Below are 26,531 nucleotides of genomic sequence, written 5' to 3' on the forward strand. Positions count from 1 at the left end.
TAAATTATTGGTGAGTCTGGCAAATATTTTCTCATGTCTTTAAAACTATAGATAATTCATTATTCGGTCTGTAAAATGTCAGAAATAGTGATTACATTTGCTAAAGCCCAATGTGATGTCTTCAACCTACAGATCAATAGTTTAAAATGTTTAATTCACTGTCACATATAATGAAGAAAAGCAGCAGAACTCACAATTAAAATGCTAGAAAGAGAACATTTCAAAGATTTTTGTTTTGAAAAAGAAACTAAACAATCAAAAATTAAAAAAGATGTTAATTTAATTTCTGTCAACCAATTGATTAATAAACTCATGATTTCAACCATACAATATACCCTCCAATTTTTTTTAAAATATAAATATGAACTATCAAGTACTTGTTATTGTTTAGTGGCATAAACAAACATTTGTGTGCATTAGACATTTAGATAAATAATCTGTGAGGCAATACTGCTGCTTTCTAGTCTCTCACATTTCACCCATTAGTTTCCCTCCATCTCCGTTCTGTGTGTTTCACCCCAGAGACTGAGAGTGATCCCCATCAGCCTCAGTCGTCCTCTGACATTCGGAGCTGGATTAGAGCCAGCGACTCAGGCAGCACACAACTCTCTCTCTTCATCTGATGACAGGCGGATAATCTGGAAGCCAATCACTGTTAATTTGTCAGTCGCTGCATCTCTCTGTGCGGTGCCGTCTTTCTGGTTTCCTACATCTCTCTCCGACCCTCCCTTTCTGACATTGTTTGTCAGTGTTCTTTCGATGGCATGCAGTAGATTACATATTAACTTAGTGGAAAGGTACAACAAACACAGTTTATCAACAGGCAGCAGACACCAACACTCAGCCACACGGTTAACCCTCATTCCGTCATCTGGCCCGGGGGCAGCTTCAAAGCACGCATGCTCTCCACGAGCTGCCACCACTAAAAATAGGCAAACAGCTTTTTGGGTTGTGTTTCAACCCGACGGCAACAATACCAGGAAAGAATCTGTATGTGTGCTAATTATATCCATACACACTGTAAATGGCAGAGTGAGCACGCGCACACAAAACCACACACTGTGACCTGCAGTGTTAACCCTGTGAGAGCCACTCACACATGCAGACACACACACAAACACACACAAACAGAGGAGCAGGTGTGTACGTGTCTAAACACGACTGCATGATAGACCTATAGCAGTAAAACTGGAGCCACATGCTCAGCAGCTTACAGATCATCCAGCGGCTTTACTATGAGATGAGGAAGACTTCTCCTCCTGCGCACGACAACGTTTTGTTTTGTCCGACTGACACATGGAAACATCTGATTGTAGTTTGGGGTGTTACTTTATTGTGCAACTCTTTTGTCAGTGGCAGCAGCTGCTTCTTCTGCAGGTTAGAGCACACACAAAAATCTTATCTGTTTTTTTTTTGGGTTGCTGCAGACAATCACCCAAAGGAATGTGTTGTATCTCCACATGCCTTCGGTGCCCAGTGTTGCACACATCAGAGTTAATAGCCAGAGCTAATCTTCTCTGGGGCTCACACTCCCTGCACTGTTACTGCCAAGCGTGTGTATAGTGCAGGAGTGTGTACTCGCCTGTGTGTGTGCCCAGGCGGCCGCACTAACATGGAATTCCCCTAAAACTACAAGTCAATTTTATGGATGGCAATCTGTAGGCGACACATAATAACCAGAAACGAATGGGATTAAAACACCAGAAGGTCTGAGAACCAGAGGGATCAAATTCCCAAACAACATTCCAAATGTCCAACCAGGTAAGTGACACAAGAGAACAAGAGAATAAGCCCGAGCCCAACCAACCTTGTGTTTCCTCCGCGGTCAGTGAATGGGAGAGCGCAGGCAGTGGTAGGAGGCGGCTGAGGCAAAACACATGTCTCTATTTCCCTCTACTGCTCGCCGGCTGCGCTCAAAATTCCAACACTGAGTCCCAGAGAGAAGAGGAGAGAGTCCGAGAGAAAGAGCGGGACAGAGAGCGAGAGGCAGGCGGGCGATCACAGGGAACCAGTCGGTCCACTTGTCCCTCCAGGTTGTTCCAGCAGAGAGCCGAGTCGCTGGGATTCCTGCCGGCCCCTCTCCACGTCTGTACCGGTGTTCATCAGTGAGAGAAGAATCAACAGCTGTGAGTGTATGTGTGTGTGTGTGTGTGCCTTCAGAGAATGAGGGTGTGTGTTTGTGTGGTAAAGAAGCTAAAGGGACCACGTGATGCAGGCTTAATCCCCCGCCCACTGGCTAGAAGCAGACACACACACACACACATACACATACACACACACAGAATGATTCATGCAAGCACACATGAACACACACACACTCACACACACACAGGCTGCTGGACCAATCACAGCTCTGGCTCACACACACTAATCACCCCTCCTCCTCCTCCCTGCCTACTCCCGCTCTCTTTCTCTCTCGCTCTGTCTGGTCTACTCGTCTTTTTTCCTCATCTCTCTCTCTTTCCTCTGATCCATTCACTTTCTGCTCTCTCTCTCTCTCTCTCCCACATTCCACAACCCTCTCTCTTTTTTCTTCTCTTTATGCCTTTCTTTCACACACCCCTCGCCACCCCTCTGGGCGACTGTACTAAAAGGTCAGTGTTTATGAGTTGGTCTCACTTGTGAGGCTCACAACCTGCCCACACAGCAGCACCGGCCGCTGTGGATCAACTCAACCTGTCGCTGTGTTGAACTGAAACACCAGATGCCATAAAAAGTCAAGAGGACCCTGTCGGAACGACTTTAAAATGGATACCTCACAATTTAATGATCCCAGGTCACATCCCAGGTCAGAGGTCGGGGTCGGTCCCCAGAACAGCTGCTGGCGGTGTCTTGCCTGGAGGAGGATTCAGTTTTTTTGTTTTGTTTAAACTGCATCTGTAAACTACAATAGTGAATTATGACCCAGCCCCACTGACTATAGAACTAATCTAAGACATGCTGCCACATGTTGTCAAGTAGACCTTTGATCCTTTCACTGGACCAAAAGCAACTGCAGAGAGATTTTGGTCGAAACTGAGTGAAAACAGAAAAAATTCTGGACGTTTTAGGACAAGATGGACAGTGAAGACAAGGTTCTTTACTTGATGACTCACCAGCTATAAAACAAAGATGATTATCTGAACCACAGACCAAGGAGACCAACCTGAGCCACAGACCAATGAACCACTTCAGTTACACCACATCTCTCTTGAAATATAAAGCAGCACAATGTCAAACACCTGTCAGCCAAGACTGAAGTGACACTGCTTGATTTTCACTGCATCATACTTCACCTCGATTGTTTTGCAAATTTCCATGTGGATCTCATTCACTTACTTAAGCTGCTCTGAGACATGCACTAATGTTGGACCATTTGCTGAGATTTTCTAGAGGGGCTGTGTGTGAGAATGCAGCTCCCCCAAGTGTGCGTGTTGATGCCGTTTCTAACACCTGAAGGATGCAAAACTGGAGAAATACAAATATGTAAGGATCAAAAAGGAGTTTGATATACTTAGAACACGCCGACAATGACACCAACTTAGAAAGAAGACAAGAGTCGAGAGGTTTTGGCGATAAGGGCAGACACTAAAATTTATCAGACTTGTCAGACACAGGGTCTGCCCAAGCCCCTTATCTGAACATTCTGGAAATGTTGCAGTGGTTGTAAAAATGTCTGACCCCGACTATCAGCATTCTTAGTTTATGAAATGCAAACTCTGAAAAATGTCCAGAGTTCATGTCTAAAAACAGCTTACTTCATAGTCATTTATATTACACTTGATTTAAACCTGAGAAGAAGCTGCACATAGGTTGGATGTATACAGGTTTGAAGTCGGCTACAATTGGTTCTGCTTTAATAAGAATAATTTAATAAAAACTGCTGCTTTCTCTCTTAATAACGTTACTTTTTACCTCTGATCTTTCTTGTAAATCTGTGTCACAATATTACTTTGGCACTGAACCATATTGTTAAATATAACTTCTTAATTTATCTAAGAGGAGCTGCAGATTTTCGAGCCAAAGTATTTTTGGCTCCGAGCTCCCAGGTAATGAACCTGTTGGTGTTTACTGTCAGCACCTGATAGCTCAGATAAAAAGGAGCTTTCATTTAGGCTCCCGCAAGAGAAACTGTGGCGTTTTTTAAACTTTATTAAATTAAACTTTAGTCCTGCACTGGTTTGAGAAATCAGATTCTAATTTATTCCTTCCACTCCTGCGACTGTGCAAAGGCAGATTGGATGTTAAAAACACAAGGTGGTGAGAGATTTGGCAGACAAGTGGTGAACATAAATGTGCTGTACGTCACAATGGATTAAACTGGTGATGAGAGACTGATTGAGTGAAGATGAATGCCCACACACAGCATGAATTCATGTTAAGGTGTGTGTGTGAGTGTGTGAGTGTGAGTGTGTGAGTGTGAGTGTGCATCTGAGTCAACAGTATAAAGGAGAGGGACTGAGTTACTGACAGTTAACAGCTCAGAGGTGAACAATGCAAAACCATAGGCGCAGATTACAATACTAAAGTTTTTAATGGTTTAAACAAATTAAAATAAGAGATTTATTGTGTTTTTAAAACTCTTTTTCCTGGATAATAAACTTACTTAAACTCTAAGGACACACACCCTCTACCCTTACAGACTTAATTGACTTCAGTTGATAAGTGATTGAGTGTGACAGGCAGCAAAAGCTTGAAGTGGTATAAATAGGACTGGGACAGCACACTGCGCCATATTACATAAGATTGGGGCTTTTTATTGTAAGTTGTTTACTTTCTTCACAGCCAAGTTGCTCGAGGGACTGAACGCCTGATACCACCATGTTCCTGGTTCAAGTCTTAGAGAGAGGACGGGAGGTTATCTAAAAAAAATGGTGCTTACTCTTTTTGGATCATAACAAAAATAGAAGAACAAGTTTAACCAAGTCTGACTATGACTTTTGGGCAAGTCCCTGTAGTAATGACAGCATTGTCGCAGGATTGTGACCTAGAACAAAAAGGATAAGGTAAAAAACATGTTGAATGATCATCTTTAAATGTAGAAATAAACGTTGTGCTGTGATGTGCTGCTCTGCTTCCATTTACATTCAAAAGACAGCTCCTGCCTCCCTCGCTCCAATTGTCTCTCTGCCCCCGAGCAGAATGGATGATGGTATACATTGCTCAGTTAGCAACCATTGGTTGTACACTACTTTTCATGATGCATTGTGGGTAACAATGAGTGCACTATATAGGGTATAAACTTCACTAAACATTCTGACAGCACTATAAAATGGGAAACTCATCTATATAGTGATTAGTGATTGATCTGGGACACAGCCCCCGTCACACTAACACACACACACACACACGCATGCTGATATACATTTCGCAGACCTGATCTGGGAGCTGCTGGCTCCTCTAAGTGGTATCAGATGCACGTGGAGGAAATAAGCGGAGTGATCGCTCGGGGGGCTGCAGCTGGTTTGTTCCAACAAACAAGAAGGACCATCCTGCTGTCGCCACATGACTTAATGTCTTCACCCACAAACTGAGCCCTCTGCTCAAAATCTGAATAATAGGAAATGCTTGCACTCTATGAAATTTCATTATAAGCAAAAGCGTATAGAGCACCGTCCTGTATGAAGTAGCTGGAGGGGCTGTTTCAGATTGAGCACGGTTTGCAGTATAATGTCTTAAAGAGAATAGTATTCTTCACCAGTGCTGCAGATTTGCAGAGACTGGTGGTGAGCACTGGGGAACAGAAATACGCACGCGATGGAGTCTGCAGATTTTCAGAGTCACCATAATGCTGACAGAGCTGATCTTACTCATTAGTTTATCCAGATGCAGATACACTGTTGCAGTATCAATGGATTTCGATCAAATCTGACAATTAGACTGTAGGACAAGGACAACTGTGTGCATCACTACGCTTTATACAATACAATGGAATGCAACTTGCAAAGTTTTTATCAGTATTTCTTTAATTGTTTATACCTAATGTGTGGTAATAAACATTGACCCAGGTCATGTTATTGTTACTTGAACAGTAACAGGGAACACATATTTCTAAATGCTGCAATATTTTACATGTTTAAACTATTCAACACTCTTGCACTGTACTGATGTAATTTAATATATTTATCATGTTGGAAAACTGTAAGCAGTTTCTGTTAACATAAAAAATATATCTGTTAAAATAAATGTCAAAATGTGAACATATATAGTTTTAGAAATTTCTGGGGAAATCACATCCGACAAAGACAGCTAATGTAAGAAGTTGTTGTGCTCCTTCAATGTGCCCGTTTAATATGTTCCAGACTTAGTTGTAGATTGATGTTGGTTCATAACTCAGCACTTTATGTCAAACTCCTGGACACACTCAAACAAACCTGCATAGTACTGAATGCACAAACTACAGCCACAGGTTGAATGTGTAATTTATCAAAAAAGTGCATATCCTGTGATTTGGATTTTACACTCTGCTATAATTTAATTTCAATAATATTTAAATTGTTTGTTTGAAAGCGGTTACAAGCTGTCTAAGCATAGGGAACTCATCAAACTGAGACATCTGGTCTCAGGACAGTGTCCAGGCTGCTGCGTCTCACTGGTTGATTCCAGCAGGCTTGTCTCTTAACAACAGGTAATCATGAGCCTGTGGAAACCCAAATGACTGTTATTGCTTTAAGTTGTCTTATGTGACATATAAGAGACAAAGATAGACTAAACCCAGACAGACAAGCGCGTGCTTGATACTCTACTGTCTCCTCTCCATGCAACTGTTATTGAGTCTGATGATTGATAAGTCCTTTGCACACCACAGTGCTCTTAAGTAATCCCATATTTCTGTGGAAGTCAGCCCCTCCTTGACCCTGATGATAAGCCAGGACAATATAAGAAACCCAAAAGAGAGGAAGACCCGAGTGTCAGCTGGGATGAACGTACGCTTGTATCCATTTACCGCCAAAGCCCTGCTATCAGCGTTCTGTCAGCGTTTCCCACCAAGCGGCGAGCGGTAACAGGAGAAGAGCGAGGGGGCACGTTCACTGATGCTAACTGTTCAGGAATGTTCAAACACTTGAGCTCAATAATGGGAATTCTGAGCTTCTCTCCCCAAGTACAGAAATTCGAGAGAAAAACTGGCCGACAAAGGTGGGGACCCCACAGTGGGAAATGGACAGATGTGGTAATTCTTAAGAAAATAAAACGTGCTCGGTTAATGGCTGTGAGGCCGAACCTTCGACATCTAAGAACTATTTTTTTTCCCACTAAGTTGTTTTGACTAGTCTTACTTCAAACACCATTTTGCCGCATGACGCAGAGTTCAAGTTGATCCTTGGAGGATGGTATAAAGTCACACCCTGGCCTCAAAAGTAACCCTGCGAAACAGCTGGTCAATTTATACATAACATCCTCGACATTGAGAGTTGAACCTGCGGGAGACATTTAGGATAACCAGGCGTCAAGAGCAACTTCAACTGGTTTTCATCAATGGTATCAGACAGTCATGGCCCCAGTCCATGAAGGGTCCCAGTCTTCAACGACAGTGAGCAAACATGCAGGATACCAGGACCTGGAAACTAATCTGATAACTTTTCATCTAAAGGATATGAATAATTTCTATCATTAGGTGATGCTTATTTAACCTATAACAATAAATCCAGTAAAGACTGACGATGCCAACATACAAGAAGTGGCGCTGACTTTAACAGCATGTCTTCATTGAAAGACCACGTCATATCTCTCACCACTTTAAAAGAACAAATATGCTCCTATTTTTTATTCATACAGCCCACACAGGCTGTCTGACAGCTTGTGTGTAACCGCGACTAGCAGCATATTCTTATGCTTCAAATAAACTGTTTTTGACACATGCTACAGTGATCATGTATTGGTCTGTATGGGTGATCCAAGATCTGTCCAAATTAGATGGCCACATCCTTCAGAGACTGCACTCTAAGTCAGATTGCAATACTTTGGTGTGAGAAGGCTGTACAATTTCAAAGGGTCCTTCAGGTGCAAAAACAAATATGTCCATCCATTCTTGAGCAATGAAGGGTCCAACAGGTGGCTCCACCTTGGGCCAACCTAGCCCAGGACTAATCGAGAACTGTTGATGTTGCTAACCAGCTAGCTATGCGGGTGACTGAGCAGAAGTACGTGCAGCCAATCAAAGTAGATAATGATGCAATAGTAAGAGTGGGACGAGCTGTCGATGTAAATAGAAAATCCTCCATCGATCAAACTCTAGTTTTTCAAATGACACATCTTGGTAGACGGATTCCACTGTGCGTTACGACCCATACATTGGGAGACAGCGCCTTGTTCTTGGATTCAATATATTTCTTTATGAGGTTAAAAAAAAAAAGTCATGTTAATGAGTAACAGAGAAATAGAGGAAAAGCAAACAATAAGGTTCACAGGTTCATGTTGAGTTCTAGCTATCAGCCTTTATGACGGCCATTGTAGTGGGTGTTGCGAAGCGGGAAGATCAGGCCATCATCATTTTTTTAACCCTGCAGGGGCTGAAAAAAATATCCCATCACCTGGTGTACAGCTGCAAACACACACAGACGTGCACACACCCACTGAGTGTAGAGCTGTCTCTTAACAGCCTGTCTAGTTTTACGCTTGTATGGAAGTGATCCTAAGTATCCACTAATCCGTGTTTGAGAGCAGCTAATGTTTAACGCATTGAGACGCGTTCAGATTCACTTCCTGGAACGCTCACCGGGAAGAATGCTGTCACTGTCTGAGCAGCTGTCTTACTTAGCAAACACACACACACACACACACACCATTAAAAGGGAGGTACTCGAGTGTGACCAGGGGAAGTCTGACTCAAGCCTCAGGTAGAGAGATAACAAAAAAAATCCAGCAAGTATCGGCGTCCTTGATGTGTGTGCGGCTTTCGTGTGTTTTCACTGAGTTGTTGTTAATACTTCATTTCCTCCTGATGGAGCAGATGAAACGAGGCATGGCGAGGACAATGGGAAGTCACCGCCCACTAGTTACCTGGGTCAAGTGTGCTATTCCAGGTCAAGTTGAACAACGGCTGACAACCACTTCTGTGACAAATTGCTTAGGAGACACAGCGTTTCCCTGCAGGAAATTTAGAACATAAACAGGAACTTTTCCCTCATCTCCAAGTGCTCATAATTAAAGCTTTGACAAAACAGCAAATAATAATGATTTCATCTTAAATTGTTTAAAGTGACGTTATGATGCTCGTCTTTTCTAACTTTTCTAATTATTTGGATTCTGTCAAAACTGTACAGTGAAAGAATGAAGTTCATCAATTTGATTTATGGTGTTGGCAAAGCGTGTAAATACAAGTTCATTCAGGTGCTTAACAATGCATTTATCTGTGCTGTAGATTGTATGTGGAGGCCCTGGACCCTTTATAACTGCCATCACTCCCACAGCATATCAGATAACCGCATACACACTTGCATGCACCTTTTCCACTCCCTCTTCACAATAGAAAACAACACACACCTTGAATCAACACAAGAGGACAAGAGGACAAAAGTTCACAATAGCATCACCAACTGTGGGTGTAAAAACGGGTTTTTATATATTTATTTTCAGTCAGATTTCCTGTTGATACTTTGATAGTTTGAGTTTAACTTAATAGAAATGTAATATTAATAGGAAAAAAGGAAAGGAGAACACAAAAAAGAGATAGTTCCAGAGGTAGCTCTCCTACACTTCCTTTAGTCCTTGGTTGACTTGCTAGCCATTGGGACCAAATTTAACACATCAACATGTCAAAAGACATTTCCTGTGACCGTTCAGCCTAGAATGACCAGATACATTGGAGCCAAAACTGTAAATGAGTGTGGCACATTTGGCGTTTGGTCGAACGAGAACCAAGTCCACCACAAATTCCACACAGTGCATGACTACTCACTGAAACAAGGACATGAAAGCCAAAGTACTGCCATGCACACAAACCTTCACGAAACCAAAAAGTGCTTTGTAGCTTCACATCTAGGCCAATTCCAGTGAATCAAAGCCGTGAAGGGGAGAGATTGTCCACTTTTATCTGTTGCACTGAAAGTTACTGTTCATGGAGCATGAAAGAACCCAGTCACCTTCAAACCAGGGGAATATGTGTGCTCGCATGTGTCTGATGCTTCTTTCAGACAGGCACTGAAGTCCTGACATTTACTGGAGGGGCTCTATACGAGAACTCAAATGTCCAAGCAGGTTGCTGCGGATATGTTGTAAAGAGAGTCCTAAGATGTTCAGAAAATCTCAGAGTTAGCCCATGTGACTCATGCAAAGCTCGAAGTATGCAAATATCTCAGGATGAGAGAGGTGCCATTGATGCTAGCGTTGATTTCCTTTAAACAAATATGCTTAAAACTAGCGCAGAATATGAACATAACAGCAAGATGATAATTAACTGCAAAGCCATAAAGGATAATGAATTGCTGCCTACACCATCATTTACTGTAGGGCTACGTTATAACTGTTATACACTGTTGTCTGATGCCCTCTATTAAGAAGCAGTTTTGCGTTTTGGGCAATAAACATATTACACGGGTCACATGAGAACATTCATATGTCCATATGCCAAATATAAACAAATATATAGTTTCCAGCTGGTTAGCTTAGCTTCCTTAAACAAACTATCCCAAAACTGTCACTGACCGTTTGCAGTAATGTCACCAGGACAAGTAAATTATTATTTAACATTTAGGTTAATTGGGGCTGCTCAGTTAAGTCTTTCTGAAGGATCACACAATAAACCCATGTGAAACACAGGAATAATGGCTACCACTGTGACACACACACACACACACACACACACACACACACACACACACACACACACACACACACACACACACACACACACACACACACACACACACACACACACACACACACACACACACACACACACAAAGTTGGCTGCTAATCACACTGTAATTATAGCAGGCAATGACAGAGCCACAGACAGAGCTTAACAGGCTCCTGTTGCCTCAACCATGCAAACAAAAACAATCCATTTCCAAGTGTTGCAGCTGCAAACTGCTACCGTATGTCCTCTCGTCCAGACACTGGGCTTTTGATTCGGGCAGCAGTTAAACAGCAGAGCGCCCTAAGCGGCTCCATGGCCTCACAACATAAGGTCGTTCTACAGACCTGTGCTGAATTAGCGTTGGGCTGAATTACTTGTCAAAGCTCTTATTGAGATCAATGCCTGATTGAGGGAGACGGAGAAAAACATGTTGATTCTTGCTGCCGTTACTAAGCCCCGATGGTTCCTGTTAACAGAATCCCTTCAAATCACTGCAGGTCTCTGTAAACCAGGCCTCAGCTCCAGGTTCAGCCCTACTGGCCTCCGATGAACTGGATTCACATCAGAGGATTCACCACGTTAACTCTGTAAATAACATTTTTCACGCTGCTCAGCTTTGGACTTGCACGTCTTCTCCCTTGCAAACTTACATTAGGTTCGGATTATGCTTGATGGGAGCTACTACAAACTACGTGTTGTCCGAGCATGTTGGAAGCGTTGACAGTCGATCCAAACAGTCACAGTCTAAGGTGGGGTGATAGCTTTGGAAGAGAGATGTGATTTATTTTTATGTTCAAATATGTTAAAGAAATCAATATTCAGCTTTCATGAACCAAAACTGAAATTTTCCCTTTGGTTGTAATAAAGTTTGTACAGATTAACTTCAACAACTTATATACAACTTTTTATATTTATAGCAGTAGCTCATACAGACTCTGCAGTAGAGCACAATAATACACTGCTGTCCTGGATTTACACAAAATGGACAAGCTATTTTTTTAATGGTCGTCTCAGGGGAAAATACTTTGTTCCTATTCCAGTGACAGCTGATATGTCATATGGGAATTAAGAGTTTAATTATGCATTTTGAGGAATAAATCAATATGAAGAATTATGAAGAATGATAAAAGACACTTTGCCACATGACAAACAACCATATACTGCCTTTTAAAGCAAGGGTGTTACACCATAAAGCTCAGAGGCAAATTTCACAGGCAAATGGTTTCTTTGACAATCCCTCCATAGCAATCTGAGCGTCTGTCTGCACCAGTGTGAACACACACTTTGCCTGAATTGACATGGGTTGCAAAATTCCGGGAATTTTGAAAGTTGGAAACTTTCCATGGGAATTAACGGGAATTAACGGGAATATACAGGAATTAACGGGAATATACGGGAATTAACGGGAATCAATGGGAATTAATGGGAATAAACTGGAAATGTTGTGGGTAATTTATACTAACTGTATTTACCTTGTCATATACAGACATAAATATAAACATTTTGTTTTGTCATAGGCTGATTTGAGTCCTGAGGAAACTTTGGGCACTTGACTATATGCTTCGGCATCGTTGTGTCATTCTTAACATAGGTCTTTGCACAGTATTTGCAAATGTACACAGCCTTTCCTTCTACATTGGATGGGGTGAAATGTCTCCACACATGAGATAGTGGACGTGGCATTGTTCTGTAGAATAAGATGAGAAAAAAGTTTGTAATAAATACTAATGCAATGCCAGAGATATAAATAGTTAGCCAAACAATTGGAATAGTCTGTAAAAATGTTTACAATTGATGGATAAATGAATGGAAATAGGCTAGATGAACAGATGAACAATCCTCAATCAGCATGCTAACATATTTTCCCCAGTAATATCATTGAAACTTACCTGACTAGTCCTGCACACTACAGCAGGCCTCAATAGCCCTGCTGTAGTGTGAAGGATGCTGGGAATTATCTGTGCATGTGATGGAAGAACGAACAGTGGAGGGTTGAAATTCAACATGCAGCTTGTGCTGCATTCCATACATCTTTAAAATAGAGTTTTGAATGATGTTTTTATTGCTCAGCGTTTAATTTGCATAGTTTTTTTTTTTTTTCAAAATTCCCGTGCTTAATATTCCCGTGGAAAGTTTCCGGAAAGTTTCCGGAAATTTACCGGAAACTTTCCACCCCTTTGCAACCCTAGTGGGAACAAACTACCCATCCAGCACAAGGGGATTTCTGCGCTACTCGGCTGGAGTTGATACACGTTGGTTGAGATCCCTGACTTGATGCAAAAACCTTTCAGGAGGGACTGGCTAAAGAAATAACCAAGTCGGTTGTTTTTTCAGTTTTTACTCATACAGATTTACTTAAATATTAAGACTTTGTTGGATTTTGAGTCAAACTTATAAAGCTGCATATAAAAGGACCAGTGGTCATGTGAATCCATATGTAACTGATTTACTTTTCTGGGCTTTGAACAGTTATGCAACTGACAACAAACAAGACGACTGCAGCAGCAGCAATGATCTATCACCTCAAGCATGCACTGAGGCAATGTCTCTGGATGTGGCCTTTTTGCAGTAACTATTGCCTTTTCATTGAAAGCCACAGTCACAAGGCAAATCAATAATTGGGATTTTAATAACTGTGTCCGTTTATGCTTTGGGGGAGAGTACATTTTCGAGAAATCTCTGTGAAATGAAGCAGAAATTCCCCCGCTAAGACAGAGCGACATTCTTTATCTTACAGAAAGGATCTCTTAGCGCCGACTTGAATCTCGGCTGCAATAAATACACACAATAGCTGAGCTGTGCTCCATGTTTTTTAACACTTTACTGGATTAGCAGCTGAGAAACGTCAAGTGTTTGACCCCGGGTGATGAGGTGGGAGTAGCAACAGCTTTGTAACAACATAAAACGCTGAAATACAGCACAAGCGCTATGTGAAGAGCTGTCAAGTTCAAGGGCTCGCTGGCAGTTCACTAACTTTCTTTCCATTTTTCGAGACATGAGACATAATTCCATTGAAATAAATCTAATTCTACATTTATACACTATAAGAAATCAAATTATGAAGCAGTCACACATTGTTCTTGTTGTCATATGGCGTTGTACTACTAGTGACTGGTGAAGGGGCGTCGGCTAGAGGGCTGGCGTGTGTTTGGGGACTATCCATTACACAATCCTGAGGAAGCAGACTGATTCGATATGTCGGGGTCTGTGTGTGGATGAGGTCATTATGCGTGAAGCAGAACTGTGGTCCTATCACACAAGCGCAACACACACAGTAGAGCATGAGCACATTAACAGTCACACACTCACTAGTTCCTATGGCAACTCCAAACAAACAGTCCGAGCATGTGGTGACCCCACCCCGGGAGAGAGAAAAAAAACAGCGAAACCAAGACACCGAGACCAAAACAGAAATAAAAGAACAGAAAAGCACATTAGGAGGATTCTGCAGCACCACATGATTCATTTTATGCATGCTCTGTGTCTTAATCATAGCTGAGACATTAAATAAAAGATCAGACGCAAAGAAAAAAACTTTACCATACCCAAGTGTTTCAACCACATAAAGATCATGAACCTTTAGCTTAACCATGCATGCATATTCTATCTTTCTTAAAGATTAAATCTCCACGGCTTAGATTGTCTTGTTCAGTCGCTTGGAAAGACTTGATTTCACAAGAGGGCAGAGGAATTGTGAAATAACCTCATCCCCCGAGCATCTCATGGGCCTCTCTCACCACTCAGTTTAGAGCCTGAACACAGAACGACCACACACCAACCAGCGCCCCCGCCCAAAAGGCCTTTTAAATCACCTTAGAGCTCCAGAAACCAAAAGGAACAAACCGACAATAGACGTGCAGCTTGTATCAAAGTCAGGGTCGATTATTGAGGCTTAGCAACTTCCAAGTTCAATCGAGGCTGAAGACGCCCACATCCGCACATGAAAAGGACCCTGGCATTTAGATGTTTTGTTGGTTGAACAAAGGTCTGACCGCTTGGACGATTGGCATTTTCCGTTTTGTTTTGCAAGTCTATTCCGTTTAGAAAATTGCTACTTCTAACAAATAGGCATTTAAGGAATTATGTTACTACTACTAAACATTGTATTCTTCCCATTTAGTAAAGTTCCTGCCAACAGCTGTTGTTTACATTGATGAACTGCCTATTTTGTGATAGCACTAAAGGGGCCAACTAGCATCTTAAGAGCCACCGAAAATCCACTAAATGCACTTTCACTGCTGCGTAGTTAAAGGATTGAAGCTGGGGATTCCTTGCTGTACTTATTATCCACAAATCATACAAAAAGAGCAAAACCAACGATCTTTGAGTCTGTCTCATAATACGTTCTGACGTCTGTATATCCCTCTCATCCCCAGACTACTGGAAATGTGTCTCTTTGATGGGTCATGAATAATGTACTGATTTTATATAATCTTTGCACCATAGTTTTGAGCAAACTTTACTTAAACAGGCATAAAAGGTGCATCTGTTGGGGACTACTTTTCAGCTGTAGCTTAATCCACAATCGGCAGTCCATGGTATACATGGTACTAGGATGATGGGGTTGGTCATATTCTCCATATATAGTTCTGTGACATGTCAGACAGTACAACAATGTGATTTGGACAACTGATGTGTTTTTAAAGTAGCACAACAGTGATAAGATTGATTCTTCCCCTTCTTGATGACAAGAAGCCAAAAGAAAGTTGCTATTCAAATCCAAAAACAGCTGTGAAACTGATTATTGACTTATCAAAACGATGATTTAGCTGATTAGTTAACAAAGAAAAAACTGTTTTTAAGAAGCTTAAACATTTAGGATATTAGGGGATAAAAATCATACAAAAGCAAAATACTGAGTTGTTTTCAAGTTCCAAAAGCTGCTCATAGGGCAAGACTTTCTGGACTAGAGCCAGCTGTGGATCAAATGGGTGGTCGCCAAAGACTGGAACTCATCCAGGGGTGCTTTGATGAGTTCTTGCTTTATTTGAAAGGAAATCTCAGCATGACTCTACCACAACAGGAAAGGAAACAAGCAGAGCTCTTCCCAGAGAGTAACTGTCACTGAACTGTGCTTTGACCCCTGGTATCACATCTGACCATTCAATTGCAGGCTGTCAGGACAGAGTGAAAAGAGAGCCGCCAAAGTGTGTGTATGTGTGTGTGTGTGTATGTGTGTGTTTCCGGGACTGCCGAGCTTAGCCTTGAGGGTTGTGACACAAATCCATACAAAGCATTCATCATGGAAAGGAAAGTGGCAGCAACCGATGATGTTGACATCCAGAAGGTCTGCCATCTTGCTGCATGGGCCCCTGGGGTTCTCTCTTTCCTTGTCAACTATTCACTCACTGACCATCGCTGTCAGAGAGAGTTCAACAAACATGGCTGAATTTAAGTGAAACTATACCACTGACCTTTTCTGAATGGGTCAAATGTGTTGCACTTGCTGTATTGTAGTTGTTACTACAGCCAACAAAGTTTAATGACCTAACTTTAACTGCACTTAGAGCATGGAACAATGGAACTCCACGACAGCTAAAGCAGGATTTGAAGCATGTATTAAGTACTCAGAAGAAAAACCTTGTAGATTGTGTAAATCTTGTTAAACTGACTTCTAGCTTTGTAAGGCGGCTTCCTAGAGTCCTCATGGAACACACACATTCTGCATGAGGCCAGCAAGTAACAATTAGTACTGACCTAAGTGCCTTAAGCATTACCATTTTCATCAATGTTGAAATCAGGGTTCAAATGTGTTTTAAATCATTATACATACATAACCCACAATTAATAAAAATAATGCATCAATATTATTATTACCAGCATGGGCACAGTCCTAAAAGTGATTATTGTGCAGAGGCACTTTGGGAAACCGGGACCTCAACACGTGGTCCTGGTGCAATTTAGGCACCATTTCACCCATTTGTGGTCGATCTAATGAGTTCTATTCATCTGTTTTAATCGCTGTCTCCTTATCACTGTTATTTTCTGACTGTACAAATGTGTGTGAAGGAAGGACAAGCTTCCTGTCAGGATGTGGGGTCCAGCAGTGGGACAGTGGCATATCGCCAGAGGTCAGAACTTTTGTCTTAAATCTAGTGTGCCAAAGTTAAGTGTGTGTGTGTGTGTGTGTGTGTGTGTGTGTGTGTGTGTGTGTGTGTGTGTGTGTGTGTGTGTGTGTGTGTGTGTGTGTGTGTGTCCGTGCGTGCGTGCGTGCGTGAGTGTGTGCGTGTTCGTGTGTCGTGCCTGCATTAATGTGCAATTGCCCATGTCCTGATTGCTCTGACCATTGGCTGAATATACTTTGGTTGTTTCATCAACTTTGAGAAATACTTTGCTAACATCAAAGACATTTCAGACTCGTGCTCTATTAGTTTTTTCTTTCATGGACATAGAAACAGCAGAGCTCCAGATGAACCCGAACAAGGCCAATTATCACCATCTCTCCTGCAACACAATCATGATAGAAGGCTTCAATTGTCTATACGATCTCTAGATAATTAGACCACCATGAAGGAGGAAAGGACTCAAGATCCTTGGCCTCATACAGTAGATGCCCTTTCCTCCTCTCCTCCGGCCTCTCTACTCTCTTACAGAACATCTACTGTCTACTTCCATCTCACCAAACTCTACATTCCCCTCGCATGTCACCATTGTTTATGTTCTCTTGTCTTATAACCAGAGTAGCTCAATAGAAAAATTTCAGATTTGCACAAAAAGAGAAAATATTGTGATCAATCGGTGATCCTTTGAACAGGAATTCTGCTTTTTTTAAGAGGTGAACATTTTCTGACATTCACACTTGGTTCAGTCTGATAACTAATCCAATTGTACAAACCAACTGAATGATGATGGCACTTCTGAAGGTACAAATCTAGTCAAGATAACTTCAGAGTATTTCACTCAGGTTTGTAGAATCCGACTCATCTGTCTCACATGAGGTCCCGAAATATAAAAGCTCCTAACAGTGGAAACAGGTAACTGAAGAGGTTGCATTCTATTGTAAAAAGGATATGGTGCCATTAAAAGCCGTGGATAATTCAAGATGTCTGATCGGTTGGTGTCTTATCGCGTTTTAAATTCTACAAGAAGAAAGATTGCAGTTAAGATTGTGAATGGTGATAACATGTTTTTTGGAAGACATTCCACCAATACTTTATTCAACAAGACATCTAATGTAGCTGTAACTATTTAAATAGCACATCAGGGTCTTAAGTGATACCGTGTCAAATACTGTGAAATCACAATTTTCTCAGAGCAACTCAGTGTCTGTGGCTGTCGGGTGTATGGGGAAAAATGCAATGTTCCCGCTATCACATGTTGTCCAAAGCAGACTCATGCTTTCAGGGGCACAATCATACGTCTTTCTTTCTAATTCTGTAAATAAATTCGTCTTCATTACCAGCTGTCCAGATGTTGATGAGTGATTTGTGTGAACATGTACATGTGCGAGCATGTCCAGCTGTTTCCTCACACAACCTTCACATTCACACTCACACACTAACTACCATCCTTCCTGATCAGGAAGAGCTTAAAGGATATCCAAAGAGAAGCAGCGTATTATTGTGGCAACGTATTGTTCCTGAGCAGCAGTGTGTCGTATGACTCACAGTCACCAATGAGACCTAGTGATGCAATCAGGAAGGACAACTTTGAGGCAAGGCTGTACCAAGTGACAACTGCAACAGCTGAGTGCTGAATCAAATGTGCTAAAAACTTCTGTTCCTCAAACAAGTTCCTAGCTGAAACTCCAAATTCCTCTTCAGTTGTATATGCAGTGATAGTCTAAGACAATTGTTTTTGGAAGATTTTATATAGATGTAGCTTTGGGAAATATCTGCTCACCTCTAAACTGCCAGGGTGTAAAAAAAAAGTTAACTCAAATCCAAGCTATCAATGTTTTAAGGCCCTAACCTTGAACTGCATAACAAGCTGGGTTTGAGTCTGGTGATGGATCTTTGTTGCATCATCTCTTCATCTCTCGACAGTCATAATTTGATACCACGTATCAAATGTCAATGGAGCTTTCGTGTAGCATTCAAGAGCTTCACCAATCTCATTTACAGAAGAAAAATACTGACAGTTTATTTTTATTTTAAGGCCACAAGACATGTTCAAGCTCTGAACACATCAGTGGTCACTCATGATGTTCACCTGACTTGTCTCAAACCCCTTCTAGCTCTTTAATCTACTTGGCAGGTTGACAGGCGGATATTTCGATTCTCCAGTTATCCATCACACCCGTCGGGTCCCACAAAACATCTAGTGACAGATATCTCAAAGCCACTGTAGAAAGGGAGGCCTTTAAAAAGGTAGAATAAGAGCAACGCAGGCCAAGAAAGGATTACACAACTGATGGAGGATCATAAAGCACTAGGGATTATCTTTTCAACTTTCAGGCTTAGAAGTCTGATCTTTTTCCCGCTGGGATAAAGATTACTCAGATGTTAATTCAAGAAATACTCCTCCAGGCTAATGGTTGCTAGGAACTTGTACAGCTTGTCACTGTGCGTCATTGTCAACTCAAATTGGCTCAGCTCAGTTGTCTGAGAATCTCTCATATCTAAAACTGAGATGAATCAAGAGACAAACACATTTTATAGAGACAAAAGTCCACCTGGGTCAAACTTCGACTTAAGCTTGTGCAGTGGATTTACAATGAATACCATAGAAGCTGGGGTTTTAGTGTTAATTAAGATAATCGTTGACATTGAAGCAATTACTTCCTATGGTTAAAGGCCTAGATTCTTCAATGTACGATTTTAAAACCACTGTGTGGTACTGTGACTTTAAGAACTGTGTAAAGATAACATACCCATACTTCCTCTGACTGGGCACATTTGAAACTAAGGTAGTTAAAAACTGCACCATCATGGTTCACCTCCTCTATATATATTCAATAACTGTTTTGCAGATCTATGGAGTCTGAACCTGGGGAATGATTGTTGGATTCACGGTTTCTGACAATTCACCCATTGGATGAGACATTTCACACACTGATGCCTTTACAGTTCAAGCTGGAACTCTTGATACAAATGTGTATAATCTTTTTCCTTGACCTCTTCATAAAAAAAGAAAAAGGAAAAACCTTGAATGGAATGCCTCATCTCCTGGACTACACATTGAAAAACTCTTTGACGGATTGATGATTATGTTGTATTTGCCAACTTCAGCACAATTGGATGATATTTCCAGTTTGTCTTTACAAACTCAAGATGAACTTTGGAGTGGAAATGTGTTCATATTTTTAAATATCCTCATGCAACCAGATGCCAACCTCAGTAAACTGTTGGACATGTGTTTCCAAGTAATAGTTTTAATTTATAATACCCTGCTGTTATTTTAAACATCCCAACTTCACGTCATTGGTATTAAGGAATGCAGCTGACCCGAGGCACTGATGTCATGTCTGATGTTGTGTCAGCTTTGCAGACATGTATTGTAATAACTTAAACTGGAATTGGACACTTGAATCTATGTCAAAGGCCACAACCTTTGGGGAGGGTACATTGACCTAGGAGGCAAATGTAAGGTCTCATGTTAGTTCTCAATTAGCCACTGATTTGTTGGTGAAGCAGGTAAATGCCAGGGATCCCCCCCAAGAGTCCACGTTGCAGTGTCACTTTCAATGAGAAATGATCAAACGCCCACAAAATGCACAGAAAAAGAAAGAAAAAAGGGGGAATAAGAGAGAAGGAGATGGAGGATGACCTCACTGAAGGCCTGTTGCTGCAATCCCTGTCTCCTGGTTTACGATGAGGGGAGTATCAGTACCAAGAAAGATCACTTTGATACATTTTTCATCTGCGCAAGGCGATACCACAACTATGCAGCATGAAATTCCACAACTCCCTTTTTACTCCCTCAGGCTCTCCATCCTCCAAAGCTGACAGCACCATCTTCATCCCTCCTTCCCCTCCCCCGGAGTAGTCCTTACAATCTCCTCATCCACAATCTCTGGTTATTAGAGATGAATATGACCGAAAATTGGGGACAGAGTGGGAAGCACAACACAGCAGTTGGCCTGACTGTAGATAATCAAGCAACTTTAAAGTCAGATGGTAGATGGGGTCACTAGATACAAGGAAATGGAGACTTAAAGTCTTTGAACTTGAGGCGGTGACAGAGGTATCTGATGGAACACTGTGAGGCCCCTTCCTCTGGCTACAGACGTTTTCTTGGCAAACCCTCACAGACCAGGCGCTTCGGTTTTTGTCAGCGACACACACACTCATACATAAAAAAGTGCTCTCCCTGGGTTAACATCCCACACCAATATTCCATTAAACTCATACCTTCTGTTTAACCAATCAAATAAAAACGCCCACCATCTCAGCAAGACTTCCAAAGGTCTGGTGTTCAAAAGGAAGCATGAAGGGATCTTTCCACATTTAAAATGAAGGCAAGGAGGAATTATGAGTAGTTGGTGGGCGATGTGCAGCTGAATTGCACATGGAGGAACTAACTTGCCATGATGCCATCGGAGGTCTCTCATGAACGGCCAACAATGCTGGATGGCTTCAACAGTCTGATTGTCCAGTTAGTAGCGTCATTGTGTCTTAAAAAATAATTGTATATCTTAGTTTACTGCAACAGCAACGAGCAAAATATTCTGAACAGAAAGAGAAAAGTTAAAAACTCATCATGTAACAAAATTTACAGTTGAAATTGTATTTCAAATGGTTGCAATCTCTGTGATTGTAAGGCTCTTTAAAGCAATAACCACTTTATTTGACGAGAGGTCTTAAAGTTTGCATAAAGTGTGTTTTTGAGTTTGACAAACTGAAGCTTTCCTCATCTATCTACAACTCTGTCCCTCTCTGCATCCCTCCCTCTCTCCATTCCTCTCTCGCCTCCAGCCTGTGTGTGAACCCATCCGTCTCTAATCCTCCTCTTGTACGGCTCACTGAAACCTCAACGTTCATTTTGCAACTCTTTGTGTGGCATGCAGTTGATGTTGTCTAGTCTCTCTCCCTCCTCTCACTTATACTCTCCATTGATCCCCGCATCCTCCGTTTCCGTCTTTCAGCCACTTCCGCTCTCCCTCCATCCCCCCGGTCCCTCAATCCGTCTGTCCTCCGCCTCACTCGTTCCAACCCTCTCCCCTCATCTGTCTTTCATCTCCTTCCTCCGCGCTCACACACTGTCCAGTCCACGCTCTATACTTGCTGAGAGGACAGTGCAGCGTCCTGGCAGCTCTCCACCCTCCCAGGCTGGGTGGAAAAATAAACAAGTGTCCACATGTTCTCAAGGAATTTTAATGACTTCCATAACTCGGGGTTCTTTACCTGCCAAACCCCAGGCAGTGTGAGGGAAGCAGCGGCCTCCAAACAAGTCAGTTACGCAGCACGGATGACGAGCGTTGGGAGACCGGGCCAAGTAACATCCTTTGAAGTGTTGAGCAGGATTCAAATGGGCTGGAGCTTTCTCATACAAGAAGCTATATAGACAAATTTATGATGTAAAAAGGCAGAATTAAAGTTTCAACTGAAACACACATCTTACTGTTTAATAAAAAAATAGAATGTAATATAAGAATACTTGCTATGATGGCAGCAATGTGCCAAATCAAAAGTAAGATATAACTACTATACTCCTATACTACTATACTCCTGTACTCTCTCTCTCTATATATATATATATATATATATATATAAATATAACTCCTCCAAACCAGCACCTTTGCATATTTGCACTATACACACAATTGATCTATTGTCACACAATTTAACTATTGTTGCTCTATTTTTCTTGAGCTTGAACTGTATATATATTTGCTTTAGATATATACATTTTATTTTCTATTTAAAATTTTTTGATATTCTATTTTATTCTATTTCTATTTTATTTTTTTACTTGAGCATTGCAAGGAACAAAAGACGAACCAATGCCTTCAGTAGCAAGTTAACACCACAGTTTCTAACTTTTGAAATGAATGGGATCATTACTCAACACACCAATCTTTTTAACATGAGGCTGCGTTACATCTGTGCAGTTTTATACAGCTTGACCTTCCCATCACCTTCATTAGCGCCCCATTACAACATTAGACATTTGCTATATTACACGTGTCAGAGTTGGGGAACCCGCTGGCAGGAGCACTGTTTAGATTTCTGATCTCCTGTGTTATGCGGGACCAGCTGCAGAGGATATGACAATGTAAGGGGAAAGCAAAAGAGATTAATAACATCTACTACCGCTTACACACACACACTCCCAAATCAATCACTCATTTCTCCCTTCATTCACTGGTCTTTTCCCCACCCCTGTCAATCCGCACCTCCATCTACAGGGTTGTGACCCTCAGCCCATGAAATCGATACATCATTCCGTCTTGCCAAAACTATTGAAACTCACACACTCACACAAATTCTGTTTTCGCTCCCCCTTTGGACCCTGTCCTCTGTCATGCATAAGGCATCTGGGATGTGTTCTCCAACTTCAAGCCCACAAGGGTTAGATCATTTTGGACTGTGGAACCACAGACCGCCCCCACCTTCCGTTCTTATACTTGTAGTGCTCAGGTCCATGCTGTCTTTACAACTCCCTCCCGCCACCACCCGCAGTGTTTCCAGCAAACCTGATAACAGAGCCTGAGATAAGTGAGTACAACGAGAGAACAAACTGATCATCTCCTGGCTCCAATCCAGACAGGAAGAAGAGGAAGCTTATTTTACAGCTGAGATACGAGTTAAAGAATAACAGGATTCACAGTGAGCGGGAACCAACGGAAACTAAAAGAGGACAAAGCCTTAGACTGAAACTTGGAGAGAACTTTGAATGAAATGTTGGATTCGATTCCCTCAATGGTGAATCGGTGATTTATTTCTTTTAGCTATGCCCAGACTAGAAACAGCAGGTTCAACCATTTGAAATATACCTAGAAGGAGTACAAACTATTTGAAAATGTCTCAAAAAGACAAAAGACCAAATATACAATAAAGCCATGAAGGTATTCATCTTATTAAACATCCTGAGAGTCACCTTCTGGCTTTCCTTGACTGGCTGAAGTTATTAAAATACAACACAATAAAGCTGAACATTTAGGTTTGCAGTGAACAGTGTGTTTACCAAACCCGCCCCCCATATTTCTTGTAACATCTAGTGGGTCTTAACGCCAACACCACTGACTTAAACTGCACATTTTCTTTTTAATGACCTACGGGAAACTCTGTTAAAAAGACTGTGGCACAGCCTCTTCTTTAGTAACTGTTTGGTTAAAGCCAAACATCAAACCACAGCTGGTTCCAGCTCCACTCTGATGCAATCCCCTTGATGGGAGGTGTGGGATGTCAAACTGAAGTCCCTACTCACTGAGGTCTACTCACATATCTACCGCTGGACGGGAGAAACCCCATCCTGGCTTCATAAATTACTTCCAGGTTTAAGTTAAGGAAGGGGGAGGGAAGGAAGAAAGGAATGATAGATAAAAAAGAGAAAGAGATTCAGGGGGAAATTGGATGGTTGTGTTCTCAGCCTCTCTACCAACAGATTCAATATTTGCCAGGACAGTCAATCTTTACCACCAAATGATGAAATCATAGTTTTTGAACTTTGAATAACAAGGTTCTGTGCAGGGGTTTTGCAGCATTTCCCATGGATGAACTGTAAGCTTGCACCTGTGTGCTTCTAGCTGGTTTGCATGATTCTCAGTTATGCAGGAACTGACAAGGTCAGAGAAATTAAAGCATTATCCCCATCCTCCCTTTTGCAATCCCTGAACCTGCCACACAGCAGATCAGTTTCCAATCCCTGCAGACAAATTTGTCATCTGGAAGACACTGATAACTCTTCGAAAAATTCCTATTTTTCTCTGAAATTCTCACTTTCTTCGCAAAGCTCAAAGTACACGTTTTTATTATTGAGAAATTAGCGCTTAATATGGCATTTTATAGCAACTGTGAAAGTCAATAGGGCCTTTACCATTGCAATAAAACGCTCATAAAACACCTTAGCTCACCAAGCACTTCTACAAGAAAAACTAAAATGTCTTCAATTTGAATCCCTTGCAGAGTAGATACTTATTTGAGCAGATTTCGTCAACATTAATAACTAATGCTAACAAACGTCTTTTTCCAGTTTTCTTACAAACAAAACCTTTCCCCCTAAATCCAGCTGATCTAGTGTGAGACACAAGATTATGTCTGTGACTCAGCAACCGTCTGTTATTCTGAATGACAAGACAAGGAGGGAAGCTGCATCCAAATTAATGTGGAATCACATTCTTCGTTGAAATTCCCATTACAAGCTTTATCTGGAGATTCAATTTTTTTCTTTAAAGGTCAAAGGTGAAATACAACTTTTAAGATTTATGTACAGTGATATGTACAGATGAAAAATGACGTGAGCCCAAAAGGAACTTCAGCATAATGGAAAGTAAAGGTTGTTCATAACTGCTGGGGAGAAATTTCCTGGTGCACCGCCTGAGTCATGGTGGTTTCTGTAAATATTGCTAACTATTTCATTTGGTGGAAACTTTAACTCATAGGCCGTTTCCAGACTTGACCTCTGGGTAAAATTCGAAAAATTGGCAATGGAGTTTACCCACAGTCTGCCTTTCACACATGTACAACACAGCGGGAGGTTTTCTGCACGGACGTGTTTTCATCAAATCCTCCACATTATTCAGGTGAGAGGTGGAGCAGCCGGGTGCAGCAGACAGAGGCAGGAAGTTATTATACTGTCAGTATTAACTATATAAATATAACTATTATTCAGATACAAGTTTAAAAGAACATTTAAAGAATTGCTATTTGGTCCTGGTAGCCGACCAGAAACGGAAACATATTACTTACCGACTATTAGCACAAGTCCAACAGGTGTAGTTTGAGTCTTCTCTTTCGAAAAATAACTGTGAGATCCAATTTAGTAACGAGTCATGAGAAACATATAAGCAGATCCAGTCACTTGGTCAAGACAAGTTCAGCAGAGCTTTCCCATGAACTCTGACCTGGCCAGAACCATCTATACAAGTGTGGAGAGAAGTTGAAGGCAATCCTGGTTTCAACCTAGAAGCCTCAACCCACTGTGGTTGAAAGCAACTGGGTGCCCGGGATTAGAAGGGTCTGACTACTGTGGGTCACGAGCAGAACCACCAGACATTTCAATTGGTATTCAGCCAGTTAACCAATATTATCAACCAGAGGAGTATGCAATGGATAGAGTTAGGAAAGTTTCTCTTTCTAGCACAGATGCTGTCTCAACACCCTCTCAGATATCAATCCAAAACTGACTGCAGATGCATGAGAGGTCCTCAGTAGGCCTGTCACGATAACACATTTTTCTGTGCGATTAATTGCCCCAGAAATTATTGCGATAAGCGATAATATTGCCGTTTTGACACCATTTTCAACTTATATAATGATAATGGCATAATAATGCAAGTACACCCTTTCGAAGATCAATAAACTTTTATTTTTAAAGAACACTGTAACTGGACATCTGGAAGACATTTAAGAAAGACTTTTTTATTGCCAAATATATGAACTGTTTAAAGTAGATTATAAATATAAATAAATACAAAAACTTTTTAACTTAAAACTATGAATAATATATGAACTGTTAACAAAAGTTTACACTATACTTAAATAAATAAAAATAAATACAAAACAGACACACTCTGACTCGTGACTCCGGTGCCTGAGCCAATTGAGACCCCGTGTCTCCGCGGAGACCCCTGTGTCAGACCGCTCGGAGACCCCCGTGTCTCCGCGGCTGGGGCTGTCGCAAGCAGGCTTCCGCCCGCCTTCGTCCCCCC

The 26,531-nt window shown here is 41.5% G+C and overlaps 1 protein-coding gene across 3 annotated transcripts in view; it reads right to left on the reverse strand.

Moving 5' to 3' along the window:
* The window catches only part of add3a (adducin 3 (gamma) a), a 71,358-nt gene that overhangs the window by 40,763 nt on the left and 4,064 nt on the right, over positions 1 to 26,531 (reverse strand). For 2 of the 3 annotated variants that reach the window (XM_061082716.1, XM_061082700.1), the window contains exon 1: positions 1,808 to 2,147. The exons of the other annotated variant lie outside the window; for it this stretch is intronic. The gene's annotated coding sequence lies outside the window, so the exon portion shown is untranslated. Of the gene's footprint in view, positions 1 to 1,807; positions 2,148 to 26,531 lie in introns of those variants that run through there. 3 annotated transcript variants of the gene reach the window in all.

This window comes from Limanda limanda, chromosome 2 (assembly GCF_963576545.1).
Source record: "Limanda limanda chromosome 2, fLimLim1.1, whole genome shotgun sequence".
In the NCBI taxonomy this organism is placed as follows: Eukaryota; Metazoa; Chordata; class Actinopteri; order Pleuronectiformes; family Pleuronectidae; genus Limanda; species Limanda limanda.